The 16,433-nt window shown below is 47.4% G+C and overlaps 1 protein-coding gene across 2 annotated transcripts in view; it reads right to left on the bottom strand.

Annotated features, from left to right (window-relative positions):
* The window catches only part of LOC138513783 (acyl-coenzyme A amino acid N-acyltransferase 1-like), a 238,546-nt gene extending 227,803 nt beyond the window's left edge, over positions 1-10,743 (bottom strand). Inside the window, exon 1 of one of the 2 annotated variants that reach the window (XM_069628878.1) lies at positions 10,652-10,743. The gene's annotated coding sequence lies outside the window, so the exon portion shown is untranslated. The other variant, XM_069628879.1, reaches the window with a different exon arrangement.
* Positions 10,744-16,433: the final 5,690 nt, after the last annotated feature.

Raw genomic sequence — 16,433 nt, 5'->3', positions numbered from 1 at the left:
CACCAGTCCCTGTCATTCCTCATGCCATCAGGAGGTTGAGGAAGTTCTGGAAATCCATAATTCTGATTGCTCCGAATTGGGCCAGAATGATGTGGTACCTGGACCTTCTAAACATGTCCACCTGCTCTTCGATTTGTCTTCCTCCAAGAGCAGACCTGCTCACTCAGGAGGGACATTGCATTCTTCAGCCAGAAATCAGAACCCTGAACCTTCACGCCTGGTTTCTGAAAGATTAAGATACAGAGATTGCGACCTCCCTGAAGACGTGATGGGGGTGTTTCTTTTGGTCAAAAGGCCAGCATCTAATGCTCTGTACTGCTGCTGTTGGAACACGTTTTGCAGCTCATGCAGACATAAAGATATTGAACCTTTTTCTTGTGATACACCTTCAGTGTGGTCCTTTTTTACTGCATTTAGCCCATCAAGGGCTGCAGGTTTTGACTGCAAAGGGATATCTGGCAGTAATATATATCTTTAGGCACTCGCCGGAAAAGGGTTATTATTTTCAAGTTCCCTTTGTCATTCAGTTCCAAGGGACTAACAAACATTTTCCCTCCAGTTTTAAAGTTCATGATGGGAGCTCCTTTGAGTCTTTTCATATGTAGTCTTTAACGTTGTTGACACTTAAGACTGCCTTGACAGCGATCACTTCATCCGCAGAGTAAGCAAGCTTCAGGCCTGGTCTAGCAAACCTCCTTTTAAGACCTTCTACAAGGAAAAAGTGTTTTTGAGAGTTCACCCCTCTTTTCTGCCTTGGGTGGTTTCTTAATTTCACCCGGCATAGAAGATTGTTCTGCCTACCTTTTATCTGCCTCCTCATCCTTCTAAAGAGAGGCTACACTGCTTGGATCCAAAAAGGGCATTGAGCTTCTACATCAACAGATTTGCTAAATTCAAACAGGATGAAAAGCCCTTTGTTGAGTATTGTAAGGAAGGCATGGTATCAAAAAGTGAAGACAGACACAGGTGATCTCAGTTCAAGGGTGGTCAATGAACTTCAATGAGTTGGTTGAACGCCTATCTAACCTAAATCTAAGGATGGAAGCAAGCTACAACCATCAAAAAATAATAATACAATCCTAGTCAGGTCTCTGTCAAAATAAAAGGGCCTATACTAATAAACCTATTGCCAATACTTACTTCTAAATACAAAAGGGTGTTGGACAATAATGTATGCAACAAAGAAAAGTGTTCAAGAAATTATATGTCAGGGCGGTTGACCAGTTGGCTTCCCTTCCCCATGTTTTCAGCATGGGGCAAGGCGGCAAGTTCGTGCTTCGCACACACTCTGGCTTCTCTGCCATAAGGACACAGTTCAAAGCATAGACATCAGGGCCTTCTGCCAAAGTCTCTTTTCCAATAACAGTCTCTTACTGCAGAGGGTCTGTCTTAACAAACAAATATTAAAGTTACATTTCTATTAGAATCTTCACATGCACAGGTTCTCGCTTCCAGTAATCATGGGCTACCTCCTTCAGGCTTGGACACTTTTGTACCACAATGTTTACTCTTGGTCTCCCTCATTTCAGGCTAGGACTATGGATCTCCCTCGTTCGGGCTCAGATCCTCTTGATAACAAAATCGAAGACTTTCGAATGTGCGATGGGTTTTGCTTAAACCGTTGCAGGACCACTTTGATTCACTTCATACAATATTCCCATCAATCTTTTGGCTTTCGTTTCTCTTGGCAGGTGTGATGCTGGAAATGCATTGGAGGGACAGGGCCTCCATGTCCTTGTCCTGAAGTGCTTTTATCATGTGTGTTCTGTGTTATTTTCTGCCCAGGAGTCCATTTGGGACTCCTGGCAGTGCAGCTCTTCCTCTTTTTAGTTTGGTGAACAGACCCTTGGGATACTCCTATGACACCCATGCAGGGGGTACAACCCTGCACTCCTAGTGTATGTTTTTGGTCACCTCTGTTTGGCTCACAGAGCAGGGTATGGGCTGGTGGCATCTCCATTTGAATTTGACAGGTGCTCTGAGTATTCTCCATTTGTGGATACCCAGGCCCTGCCTTTGGAATCAGTTGATTCTTGATAGCAGACAAGATGGCCCCTGTGGCCTCTTGCTTTCTATTGCCAGTCACCTTGTTTTCCCAAAGTCCTGGGACGCCCTGACTCTGTCCCTTCCCCTGACTGGCTGTTGGGTGGAAGTTCCATATATGGTACTGTGCAGAAGTCCAGGCCAGACTGGCTGGAGCCTTCCCAATCACTGTGTGTTGTGGGTACACCCTTGGGGTGGGACCTGGGTGAATGGAGTGTGTAACCAATATGCACTTCATGTTATGGGTGTCTGGTTTCTGGTATGAAACACAATGAATGAGACAGCCCTGCCCAAAACTGGTATGAATGCAGTGCGGAGTGTTGAATGGCTGGGCACTTGTCCCAATACACATTCCTTGTTGTGAGTGTCTGGAGGGAAGTGAATGGCCTGAATGCACTTTGAGCCCGATTGGCTGCCTGCCTGCATGAATGCCCTTCTGAGTGCTTGGTTGCCTGAGTGTGACCCAGCAGAGTGAATGAGAGGCCAATCAGTATATCTGGGAGCCTCTCACTGATGGAAATCGTTCAGAAGCTGAAGTCAATACTTGATGCTTACTCTCGAAGCTGAGCTGGAAGAAGAAGGTAAACTGCTGTTTCCTCTTCAACACAATCTGAAAGCTGCTGTGCCTTCAAGAAACAGATTCAAGAGAGGACCTTTCTAGGAGCCCTCTTCCCGAGCTATGAGGGACCATCGTGCACCAGCTAACCTTCGCCGAAGCGCCATGGAAGTCAAGCCCTTGAAAAAGACCGGAGACGGGGACCGCTGCGGAATCACAAAGCAAAGCGCCCGGACATTGAAGTCCATCACTGTTGACGTTAATCAACGTCGCCCAGAGCCGCAATGCTCCATTACCTAAGAACACTTTGAATCAAGGACTCCCTTGCTCATCACCGTCAACCGCTTTGTCTCCCCACAGAAAGTCAAGGTCGCCTACGAACCGAAGAGAATCCGCCGGTGCGTTTCCCGCCACCCGAAGACCTCAGAGATGCCGACGAAGATCCGAAAGCCAGCTTTGGTCACGTCATGTTCACCGACACCAGACGCCGACGACCCGACACCTTTGTTGGGCCAAAATTCTTGACTGACTCTTTGCGGCAACCAACTATCATCCTCAAGGTGCACTGCACGCCTCATCTTTGCAGGACGTCCACGACTGATAGTCGATGAGCACCGCCAGGACCAAAGCTGCTGCCTCGCTGCCTTTATTCACCCTTTTCTTCATGGGATCTCGCCGATCCGTGGCTCTTGCCTTAAAGGGAGCTCACTCAAGAAGGATCCGTCCACAACCTGACGTCGAACTCTGCTAAACCAGATACATTGGGGCAATGGAACATTTGTAGAAGGAGATACGAATATACTAGACAATAAATGGACTGGGCTTGTCAATATACTTTATTTACAGGTTGCCCAGGTGGGGTGATCATCACACAGAACTGTGTCTAGGTAACGGGGCCATTATTCTGCCAATTGTTTAACCAACCTATTTTCCACCTAAGTCTATGGTTGATAGCTTTTGCTATTCTAATTTGTATGCCATTGGAAACTGTCATCAGTTGGTGCATTTTAATGGAATCAAGAGTAATTGTGGTACCACATTGAGACTGTATACATTTACCATTTTAGAATTGTCAGAGCATAAAGTGTGTTATTGTGTTTGTGTACATAACGTGAACCTTATTTATATAAAGAAATCACTGACAGTGTGTGTACATTCGTTTATGGGTGCTTGGGGACTACACTGTACTTAAGAACCAGCCTGCATCACCTCCCGAGAGCTTAAGCCTTGATTGCTCGTCCATTACTACCAACAACAGAGAATCTTTGCTGGGGTACTCTGTGCTTCTACTCTGCCATATAGAGGGCAGGAGTACAGATAACCCCCCTCCAGTCTTTCCAGCAGGATACCTTACAGAGACCTTCGATTTAGCACAATCATGGTGCCGGACCACTCAGTTAATGGTATTGTATCTTTCCTTCTCAATTTCAAACCTTCATCAGCAGTTTAGCTTTACTCGCGTCTCATCACACAAGTCTAACAATGTTCGTTCCAGCGCTCATTATGCAATGTTGCCGCTTGCAACCTTGACTTCAACACAGACCGGTCTTGCATCAGTCTCACCAACGGACTGGCTGTGTTGATCTCTGTAACGCTTCTTTGTTCTTGGAGCGATGGATGATACCCCGGTGGCTGCCGCTCCTCCCGACCTTGGTTGGTTCGTGGGAGGCCCTTTGGTATCTCCAACACACAACGCAGGAGTCTTCAGTCTACTTTCCTGGCCTTATGCTTTCTGTTTCAAAGGTTTTTGGAATGTAACGGTTTCTTGCCGAAAAGGTCAAGGGTATTTCCCTCCTTGCAAACCCTTCTTGGTTTCCAGTCATTCTACCTACATTCAGCTGCCGACTCGAAACTGATGTTCCTTTGTGTGCTTTGTCTTGCTCAGAGTGTGCTCTCATGCTCTGCCTTTTATCCGTGTGCGGTAGTTTAATGGAACTCAGGTATGATATGATATGATATTTTATTTGTATCACGCTCGTACACAAGTGTTTCAGAGCGCGACTAGGCAAGGGAGGGGAAGAAGGGAGAACACAGCACAACATAAAAACGATCTTACTAGGCCCAGTGACATTGAGAACGCGCAAGTGCATGGGAAAGGGAAAAGGGAAAAAGTGAATGGAAGGGGGAGAGTGGAAAGTGCAGAAGCCGAGGAGCGCAGATAAATAAAATAAATAGAAAATTGAGGCAAACTGTGGTAGTGCAGCCAGCAAGTGGCAAGTGCTGTGTTTAAGGCAGCAGACTGGGTAAGTCTGAATAAGTGCAGGAAAAAGAAGAAAAATGGGGGGGAGGGCTGTATGGGTACAGATACAGTCCCCAGTGCAAGGGGTGGCCAGGAGTCAGTGCAGGAAGGTGGTAGGGTGAGCAGGTACCTGGGCCCAGGGGACAGAGGGTGGCCAGGTGCACAGTGCCAAGAGAGCAGATCAGCAGGGGAGAAGGGGAGCGAAGGCAGAAGCAAAGAGGAAGGTTTTGAGGTGCTTCCGGAACCGGAGATTGTTCTCCTCAAGTTTTAGAGTGGCAGGGAGGCTGTTCCAGAGGGAGGCCTCAGCCAATGATAGAGATCTACCCCCAGCTCATTTCTTTGAAAAACGACTGACCCTGAAGGAGTTAGAGGTAGAGGAGCAAAGAGCTCGAGAGGGGAGGTATTTGCGGAGGGATTGCTGAAGGTATTTTGGACCTAGGCCCCAGAAAGCCTTGTGGACAATGCAGAGGGTTTTGAATTTAATCCTTGCATTCACTAGGAGCCAATGGAGAGATTTCAAAGCTATAGAGATACGATCCCAGGGCTTGAGGCCAAGGACAAGTCTCGCAGTCCTGTTCTGGATAAGTTGTAGAGGGAGGAGAGTAGAGGCAGGTAGATTTAGAAAGAGGCTGTTACAAAAGTCCAACCGAGAGAGAACCAGAGATTGGGAGACAGTGAGCTTCTGAGGGAAGGAGAGGAAAGGAAGAATACCTCTGAGGAGGTGCAGTAGGAAGTTTGACTTTTTAGAGACATCAGAGATATGGGTCGAGAAGGAAAGTGTGGAGTCAAAGATGACGCCAACGTTCTTAGCCACGCAGGTAGGGGTAGGAGGAGGGCCAAGGTAGGCCGGCCAGAGAGTGAGGGAAAAGGATGGAGATGGTGTGCCGATGAGGTATGAATTATTGTCAGTAATTGCCCGAATTTGCTTGACCATAGTAGCAGGACATGTCAGGTACACTGCGCAGGTGTGTTTTCTCCCAGAGAGGGTCTCTATGTGAAATTGTTGGAGAAGGAAAGGGCGGGTAAAGTTCCATGTATCCTACCTGGTAGGATGGGGTAAAGGTGTTACAGGGGGAGGGATACTGCATCGCGCCATCGGTTGTCCCACTCCTCGAAGAGCCCTCACCCCAGGTGATCCTCCCCTACTGGGCCACGCTGAGGGTCTTGATCCATAGGCAATGGCCATGCCCAGGCCACCTGAGAGAGAGATCCCCGGGGACTAGCGTGTGAGACACCAGGTTTCTCACACACCCTTCCCCTATGCGATATAGCCGCATCTGTTTCACAGGGAAACCGGGAAAGGAAATCGGCGTTGCCTTGGTCTTTGCCTTTTCGGTGTTCCACAGTGAAACAGTAGGGTTGCAGGTCTAAGAACTATTGCATGACTCAAGGGTTAGAATCCTTTCATTGGCTTATCCATACTAAAGGTGAGTGGTCTGTGGGAAGAGCTTTTGACTAGTGAATAGAATTGGTTGGTCTAATCCCTCACAAATTTGCGATAAGACTGCTCCTAAACCTGTGAGAGAGGCATCTAACAAATGCCTACTTAATATTTCTTCAACTAAAATTGACTCACTAAACTGTAACACGATAAACAGAATACGCCAACAGGTATCTAACTACTTCAAAAATACCCTTCATTGCAATACACTTCAAATATGCCATCACAGTTTGGGTTAATGCGCAACTTCTTGGAAAGTCTAATGTCCTTTTTTTTAAATATGATTTATTAGTTTCCAAAATAAGTTACACAAACAAAACCGTAACACACCAATATCATATACCATATCAACAGCATTTACCAATAACATGTTATATACCCTGCCCCATTCCCAACCTGCTTTTTCCTACTTCTCCCTCCCAAATCTCACCCCTTAGCCTACTTGCATTCTATACATCTTACAACCCTTCTATATTCCGGCAGGTAGGATCAACAATCACTTTCACTTGGGTCTATCCATTACTACTTCAGTAGATGCTTCTGTAAACAGAGTTTGCAACAACACCTCCCATTCAGTGATTCCCCCAGATGCCTCCTCACAGTTACCCTGCACCACCCTCCTCCATGCCACATTCTCTGCTCCTCCCCACCTATGCAAGTCCCTCCACCAGTCCTCTATTCCAGGGCCTTTAACTGATTTCCAGTTAGAATACGCGAACAGGTATCTAACTACTTTAAACATTACCTTAATTACAACATATTTCAAACAAACATACCATCACACTAACACTCACATAATTATAATAGGATTTGTTTAATCCTCTTATGGATTTTTCCCCCCATTGACCCAATGATTATTTCATGTCAATACAACAACAGTGTATCACACACTAATGTTGTACCAAACATAAGAGGATGAAAAAAATTAAATGTATATGTAAAATTGAATGCAATTAAAGCTTTTAAACTATCTTGCTTAACAAAATTATACTGGTTTATTTCACAGAAAAAGATCCAGAGATTCCAGCATTATTACTGTATGCAAATAAATAGCCATACGAGATATATACAGATGCATATTCCATAAGTACTAGCCTCAATTGTACTACAATCATAAATGTCATTTACACTTCAATTATATGATTCTACCATATTACAAATACTGTATACTCCCACTACATTACCTATAACTACTATACCATTTTCCGAGCAACAAGTTGTGGGTAGATTCCTTTCCTCGGCTGGGGCCTCCCTATGAACAGCCTCCCGGCCACTCTGTAACTTGAGTAGAACCATCTTCGGTTCCGGAAGCACCTCAAGATCTTCCTCTTTGCTCCTGCCTTCGCCCTTCCTCTCCTCTGCTGATCTCTGTCTGCTTTGGCATTGGGCACCTGGCTACCCTCTGATTTCGGGCCGAGATCCCTGCCCACGCAGCCGCATACCCACACTGCCTCCCAGCAACCCTTGCACTTGGGTCTGTATCTGCAACCCTACAGTCCCCTTCCTGCACTTAATGACACCCTTACTTTATTCTTGCACTTAACAACCTCTGGCAGCACTACCTATTATTGTTTATATCATGTATTCAGAACATTCCATTCCTCCCCGACCCTTTCACAGTCCCCTTTCCCTCGCCCCTGCACTTGCGCATTCTCCATGTCACTGGGCCTAGTAAGATCTTTGTTTCTGTCCTCCCTTGTTCCCCTCCCTGGCCTTGTCGCACTCTGAAACACTTGTGTATGGGCGCGATATAAATAAAACATCATATTATATACACATATTACTATAGTGTGATGGCCAGTGGCCAGATTCTTGGGGGCATGGGATACAACCATGCCCCTCAAGAATCTGGCCACTGGCCACAAACACCACAATAGAATTAAACCATATAACAAGTACGTACAATACACCTTCAAATAACAAAACTCGCCATGAACTCCCTGCAATTCAAATGATGTCCGCAGACACCAAAAGTGACTGCGGATTCAGCGGCACCTGCCCGCCTTTTTTCACTTATAAAAAAAGCTCCATGTCAAGTTAATTGCACTCCCCCCACCCTTTCCAACCCCTCTTTCAGACGCCAAATAACTCTAAATGTGTTTTTCCAAACTTCTTCTCACTGTACTGTCCACGGCTATGTCTGTCGACTTGGCAGCACCCGCAAACCCTTTTATCATCTACAAAAACAGCTCCATGTCAACTGTATTCCACTCACCCACCCTTTCCAGCCCTATCTTTCGCCGCCACATTACCACAAATGTGTTTTCCAGACTTTTTCCCCCATCACGCTATCCGCGAACACAGACGGCTGTCCACAGATCCTACATGGCAAGCGTTTAAAAAAATATGATGCACCTTATGCTTTTGCGCATCCAGTCAGCGGGCGCGTATGAGGTCTGCGGACATCACACGTCCCCTGATTGGCTCAGACGTGTCTGCGGACCCCGAATCGAGAAATGAGTCCACAAACCGGACCCAGATATCATTAATTTTATGTTACCTTCTTCTTGGCTGTTTTTAAAAAAAACCTACTGGATGGATTTACACCAAATTTACAAAAGCACTTTTTTGGGACAAAGCCGCTGCTCTTGGCCCAAATGTATTTTCCCATTGCGTCCATGAGGATTTACACACATTTTGGGACACCCCTATAACTTTGCCCCCCATGACTTTGCCCACAGCCTTAACAAAACTGCACCAAATCTTTCCGAGGGGGCCATATACTTTTTTGGGCAAAATTTCATGAGGCTGCGGCCGGGCGAGGCAAAGTTAAAGCCGCGTAAAAAGAGTAGAGTAAGTTTACCATAACTACAGGGCAGCTACCTCAGGCCCATCCAATTGCTGGCATGTGGGTTTTTTATTACACAAGCAGTCAACCTACACAAATGCCAGAAAATAAATGAGCACTCTTTCTATGCACCATCACAAATTAATGTATTGGAATGCAAGACTTTGTTGTTTTTTAATTACACACGGAACCTAGACTATGGTCCCATGATAATATACTTAAAACATGATAGTATCCTTACGTGAACGTCCACACAAAACTCTTTGATCGTGATACATCTTTGATACCTAAACATCAACATAAATACTTGTTATGTTCATGCACCCCAAAAATGTTATGCTATGTTGTGATGGAGTTCTATAGTATCCCTCTGCCATTTACATGTCTGTATTGTGTTGAATGCAACTTGTGAAAGACAAGGTTTTACCACCACCTTATCAATAGTGGACACGAAAATATAAAGATAGGTTAGCATCTCCTTAAAATTCCTTCCTCTAAAGTGTGCATTTACTGATAAACCAGGCCACATATTGCTCCACGTAAACTTGATTAATAAATACACACAATTACAAAATGAAAGTATAATAAAAAAAAACCACACACAAAACAAAGGAAAAACATAACTAAAAAAGCTCATCAGTTATAGTACATTTTCTAATCAGTGCCATAAATAAGAATTGTCCCAAAAAATTAATAGGAAATATGTACCATAGGTTAAGAACACCTCTGTCAACAAGAAGCCCAACTAAGGAATTGGAAGAGATTCAAAGAAAGGCGCAGAGCGCCAAACTATTTACAAATGCAATTAGTCTGCCTTGAACTCCCCAGTTGCAAAAAAAACATATCATGACTCCCATAACAGAGGCTCGATAAACACCATCAAAGCACTATAGCTCCCTCAAATGCCATTCATTTGTGTCACTGTACTATACTCTGCAACATACTGCACACATGAGCTAACAACTAATTAACAGAAGCAGCAACATATTTTCCAACCTTACACACTTCAATAATTGCAAGTAAGGAGAAACAGGTATTTCACCGCCACACACAGCCTGTGTTGTATGATATTCTGCATACCTATGGCAGCATGCGGAAAACAGTGTTCGTCAACATTCGGGACCAGCCCCCTTGGATACCCCGCCCAAAATATGAAAATAAAGGGTGATAGCCCGCCCTCCAACAGCTCTGTTATGGCTGTAGACATGTGTGGGTGGGGTATCCAATTGCCGAACACTGCCTCCCTCATGATGCAAAGGGGATGCAGGATATTATAAGACCTGTCCGCTCAGTTCGCCTTATGTCTCTTTTGTCAGGTCGATTTAATACCTCATTAATCTCTCTCCGACTTCCCACTCCCTCCTCTCCTTCATGTAGTGCAGGTGTCACTGGTTTCACTCGCTCTGTTATACTGCTGACTAGTTTTCTTCTCCATTACTTAGTTCACTCTCTCTTCGTCTTGTCACACTGTCCCCTCGCGTGTTGATGTTTAGTTGATGTCGCTCTCTTTCCCTTGGACCTTTCCTCTGCTCCCCTCTTGGTTTACTCACACACTACTCCCAAGAGATATTAGAACACGTCTACCTTCTGTCACTGGCCTGTGGCGATCCACCTGGACTGCTGCAGCTGCTGCATTCAACAGAGAGGAGCGACACTGCTCACTAGTATGAGCAGTTCAGGAGTCCAAGGTTCTGAGATATGAGAAAATCATGTGACCATACAACGTCTTCCGAGCGTGCGATTAGTGCTGCACGATTTGTACAGGAATTTAAGCCCTGAAGAGTTTTGGTCTATACTTTTACAAGGAAATAATGTTTCTTTAACTTTGGCAATTACTAGATTTTTAATGTCTGTGTTCCCTCGCACTTGGGTAATAATAGTGTTTTTTGTACATGCATTATGCACTTTATTGCTATTAATTCTTTTAGGAGAACGTATTGCTGCCGCTTTAGGGAGTGTTACATTCGGTATTTTTATTGTTTTTTATATTTTGCTTTTTGGAATTACTTTATTTGTAATTTAACGTATTCCGTGAACGGGTTTAAGGCATGGCACAGTAATATTAAAACAACGTCAATTGATTGCTGTTTCGTAGGAAATTCTAGTATGTGATACAGTAATATTAAAACAACGTCATTTGATTGCGGTTTCGTAGGAAATTCTAGTATGTGATAGTTCAATCGTTACTGCATTTATTCTTTCTTTTGAGTATGTATTTGAACATAAATCCAGGACACAAATGCTGTCAAGTGTTCATAGGAACTGGGTGTCAAGGCAGGGCAGTGCACGGTAAACAAACAGTAGTGCGTGCTTTAGTACTGAAAAAGGTTTCTCTCTTAAACGTTATGTGATGGTGAGGAGAAAGCAGCATAAAAGGGTCATGTTCTGGTGGGGAATGAGTTGTCAGGTCACATTTATTTCAACCGTATGGTATATATTGTCAACACGCATCCAGAAAATGTTGGGGGTATTGCTGCCACAAAAAGGGAAACATGGCATGGGAATTAAAGATAAAGAGATGGGCAATTTATAAGTGTTGCCTCTTGCAGACCCAGGAAAAGGAGGACGCGCACACGGAGATACTGGAACAAACCTCTTTAATCACTCTTCGTAACATCAATACTGGCGCTTCCCACGCCTTCCCAGAAACCCCCTTTCTCCCTCGGTCGCCGTAACATGGCTCCGCCTCCACAACGGTGGGGGCAGCACTCCTTAACCCGTGAGTGCTTGGCAACATCACCCCCGAACAATATATTCAAACATCGAAATCAACATTCTTCAACAAGTCTCATAGGTTTCCTTACAACTCTCTGTGGCCTCTCATCTTGGTCACCTGGCTCTTGCAGTTCCGTGGTTCTCACTTCCCAGCTTGTCCCTCCTGGGTCTCCTCCCGGAGGGATCCACAGGTCATCCCGCGACTCTCGCGGTTCTGGAGAGGTCGATCGCTGGAGCGGTTCTGTTCCCTCTCGTATGAGGTAGTGTCTGAATTGTTGACAGTTCCTGGTGACAGCTCTGCTCTGATCCTTGGCAGTCACCATCGTGCCTTTCACTGCGGTTATCCTCATGGGGCTTGGAGCAAACCGCGGATCTGTCTTCCTGGGCGTTGGTTGCTGGACGAGTACTTCGTCCCCTATGTGGAAATCTTGTATCACCGCATGGCGGCGAGCATCTGTCTCTCGTCTTGCTTTCTCTTTGGCTTCCGCGTCCCTTCGGAGGATGTCCATGTCAGGCAGCTCCTCATCGGACAGATTGCGCGGTATGCGTGTTCGCACTTTGTAGCGAAGCATTAGCTCGGCAGGTGTCTTGTTGGTGGCTTCATGAGGAGTTTCTGTAGTCCCGTAGGAGTCGGCACAGTGCCTGGTGCGGATTGACTGCTTCTACTCTGGCTCTTTGTCTTGTTTTCTTGATCGACGCCATGAAGCGTTCAGCCATCCCATTCGCTTGTGGGTGGCGAGGAGTTATCTTCATGTGTTCAAACCCTAGGTGTTCCGCTAGTGTTCCGAACTCATATCCACTGAACGGGGGCCCGTTGTCAGATTTGACTATTTTGGGGATCCCCTACTCGCTGAATACCTCCTCTATTGCTGCTGCTACCTGAGGAAATGCGGTGGTGGTGACTGTTTTGACGATCGGGAATCGTGAATGTTCGTCTATTAGGAGCAGGAGGTAGTCACCCGCCTCCGTGGGCCCATAGAAGTCCATGGCCACACGCTCCCACGGCCGATCGGGTATCTGTGTGTGTTGGAGCGGGGGTGGATGTTCCGCAGGAGCCGTGCACTGGCAGGCATGGCAGTTCTTCATCCATTCTTCTACTGCCGCGTCTAGAAACGGGAACCAGACATGGCACCTCAGCTGTCTTTTGGTGTTCTCCGCTCCTCTATGTCCCTCGTGGGCCGTACTGACTACTTCGTTCCTGAGTGTGGTGGGGATGACAATCCTGCACCCTCTGAGGAGGATGTCGTTGTCCTTGACGGCCAGTTCGCTATGTACCCTGGCCAGTCTTTCAATTTCCTGTCTGCACACCCCTGGGTGTGCCAGCATTGCTCTGTGATGATCCCTCCATTTGTTGGTCAATGTGAGGCTGATGGCGAGTGCCGTGGTGGGGTCAGCCGCTGATGCGGCGGCAACTCTCTCCAGGGACAGCGCCGGTGGTAGCGAGTTAGACGCTATGTATTGTACATAGGCGATGTCTCCCTCCCGGGTCAGTGGGGCCCCAACTGGGTGTCGTGACAGATAGTCAGCGGGGTTAAGGTCACCCCCGGGTCGATGCAAGATGTCATAGTCATATTCTTGTAAGCGGATTCCCCACCGCTCTATTCTAGGGGGCATCTTGGTGTGCGGTTTGCCAAAAAGCGATAACAAGGCCTGGTGGTCCATGATTAAAGTGAACTTTTTCCCAGTGATGAAGTCATGGAAATGTTTGCATGCCCAGACGGCAGCTAGACTCTCCTTCTCCGCCTGGGAGTAAGCCAGTTCCGGGGTGGACAGGGCCCTGCTCGCATAGGCGACCACATGTCTCGGGTGGACATCCGCCCCGCTGGTTTGGGCTAAGATGGCACCAAGGCCCACCGGGCTTGCGTCCACCACGATTTCAGTGTGCCATGAAGGATTGAAATATGCCAGGCGGTGTGCTTCCGTCAGGGCACGCTTGATGTCAGAGAATGCCTGGTGGCAGGCAGGGGTCCACTCGAACACAGTTTCTTTTTGGAGAAGCTTCCTTAGTGGGTCGGTAAGGGACGCATAGTGTGGTATGTACCTCGCACAGTAGCCAGCCATGCCGAGAAATGAGTGAACGTCTGCAACCTGTCGCGGTTCATCCAAGTTGGTGATAGTGTCAACCTTGTCGGGATCCGGCATCATCCCTTCGCTGGAAAAGATGTGTCCAAAAAATGTCAGCTTTGTCTTGCTGAAATGGCACTTGGCAATATTGAGAGTGAGGCCCGCTTCCTGGAGTGCTGCACACACGGCGAGTAGGGCTTTGTCATGAGACTCTTTAGATGATCCAAAGACGAGGATGTCGTCACTGTAGATCAGTGTGCCCTTGATGGGTCGGATCACCTGCCGAATGGCCTCCTGAAAGATTTCCGCGGCTGATGAGATCCCGAAGTTCAAACGCCGATACCAGTAGAGACCGTCGTGAGTCGCAAACGTCGTGATGGGTCTGGATTCCGGATGTAGCTCCAGCTGATGGTATCCTTGGTTGAGGTCGAGTTTGGAGAACATCCGTGCGTTGTTCAGTTGCACGATCATGTCCTCAATGCACGGTCCCGGATGCCTCTCGCGCTGAATAGCAGTGTTTGAAACCCTCATGTCCACGCACAAACGGATCTTTCCTCCCTTCTTGGGTACAACCACTAGTGGGGATACCCATGGTGTCGGACCTGTGGCTGGTTCAATGATGCCATCAGACAGCAATTGTTGGAGTGCGTCTGATACTGCCGCTTGCAGGTGAAAACCTACTCTCCGGGGATTTTGCGGTACTGGCCTCACCGATGAGTCGATGTGGAGTCGGATGGGAGGGGCCTTGAGTTTGCCCAGCCCCATGCAGAGGTTGGGGAAATCCCTTGTGATGTCAAGCTGTGTGACCAGGTTCTGCGACTGGTAGCATGCTATGGTGCCAACTGTGTCACTCATGTTTGTGCTCTCGGAGGTCGCTGTGATGGTGTCTCCCGGCCTCACGTGTATTTCAATCAACCCCAGGCGGGATGCCGTGTGGTAGCTGAGTAGGCATCGGCCTCTGGCAAGTGACCAGATAATGTGTATTGTTGTGTCAACTTTCCGGCCATTCCGGAGGAGGCGTTGTGTGAAACATCCTACCGTCGGTAGGGGGGTGGTAGCTCCCCACTGAAATATTCTTGAGCGAGATTGTTTGAGTGCCGGTGGGTTCGGTAGTTTGGCATAGTCCTGCTCGCCCATTATGTTGACAGTAGCGCCTGAGTCGATCATGAATTGAAATTGGCTGTTTCCCATTTTGATGGGGATTTTTGGGGCTTCTCTGGCCTCTTCAGTGTCGAGTATGAGATTGACAAACTCGTCCTGGTCATACGGGTCATATGGCATGTCGTATGCGGCTCCCTGCTCGTCCCGGTAGAGAGTCTCAGGCCTGTATTCCTCTGGTGGATGGTCATATTCGTCCATGAGATATTTGGTCCGATCAGCCTGCTCTGGCTGTAGTGGGTACCCCTGCGTTTGGTATTCGTCGATGGCCCTGACATATCGCCTCTGTCCCTGGCCTTGTTGGTAGTATCTGGGTTGGATGTATTGTGGAGGTGGCGGACGGAAGAATGGCCTGACAGGCGTTTGGGGCCTCGCTGGGGGAAATGGTATGCCTTCTCGGCACACCGAGTGAAAATGTCCTTCTCTTCCGCAGTTCGTGCACCGTTGTGATAAGGCTGGGCATGAGCCTGCATGAGGAAAGGACATCCCACAACGATAGCACTGTCTCTGTTGGCGAGGAGCTTGGATGGTTTTAGTTCTGTATGATTGTGACCCTCTGTCACCTGGACGAGATGGCTGTATGGTTGCGACCAGTTCCGCTGTGTCTTGCTTGGAGTTGCTCGGATTGCCCATGGATGTAGTTTGGTCATCAACCCTCTCGTGTATGCGAGCGAGCTCGCTCACTTCCTAGATGGTGAGGGGTTTCTTCAGAAGCTGTATTTTGAGAGCAGTGGATAGGCAGCCTTCAATGACCCTCAATCTTATAGCTTCATCCAACGAGAATGCGTCGAATTGGCAGTTTGCGCCTTTTACTCTTAGGCGGGTTATGAATTCGTCAACTGTCTCCTGTGGCATTTGGGTGCACTTGTTGAATAGGTAGCGTTCATAGTCACGATTAACTTCTATGATGAGAAGTCTATCTAGAGCCTTGATCAAATCCTTGAAAGTGTTCTGTTCAGCTGCAGGGATGGTCTTGACCACAGTCTTTATCTCACCCCCTACCAGATTGTGGAAAATGTCCCTAATATTGGGGGAATTACCATCACCAGACCCCCTCACGTAATGCTGGAAATCTTCCATCCAGTCAGTCCATCTGGGCCCCTTCGTGGCTTGTGGAGTCATGGTGAAAGGCGGGGGTAGTCGCAGCTGAATCGGCTGTACAATATGAGCTGGTGTAGGTGACCCAGGGTTGGACCCTGAGATGGAGCCCGATGTGCTCATGATGCTAGAAGGTGGGGACCGGTGGGTGTGTGCTCGGCCCTTGTGGATGCTTTGGTTAGGCTGCGGTGCATCACCCACCTGGGAGGTCAGATGCCACAGATGGGCATGCAGCGTCGCAGAGGTTGTAGGGAGGGATGGCACTCAGCACTGCTGGGGCTTCGCGGCGAGCGCAGGCGGAATGAGGACAAACTCCTAACGTCCTTGTTGG

Source organism: Ambystoma mexicanum, chromosome 12, assembly GCF_040938575.1.
Source record: "Ambystoma mexicanum isolate Mex_15411 chromosome 12, UKY_AmexF1_1, whole genome shotgun sequence".
NCBI classification, from domain to species: domain Eukaryota; kingdom Metazoa; phylum Chordata; class Amphibia; order Caudata; family Ambystomatidae; genus Ambystoma; species Ambystoma mexicanum.
The sequence above is the reverse complement of the archived record's forward strand: the minus strand, read 5'-3'. Positions and strand labels throughout refer to the sequence as shown.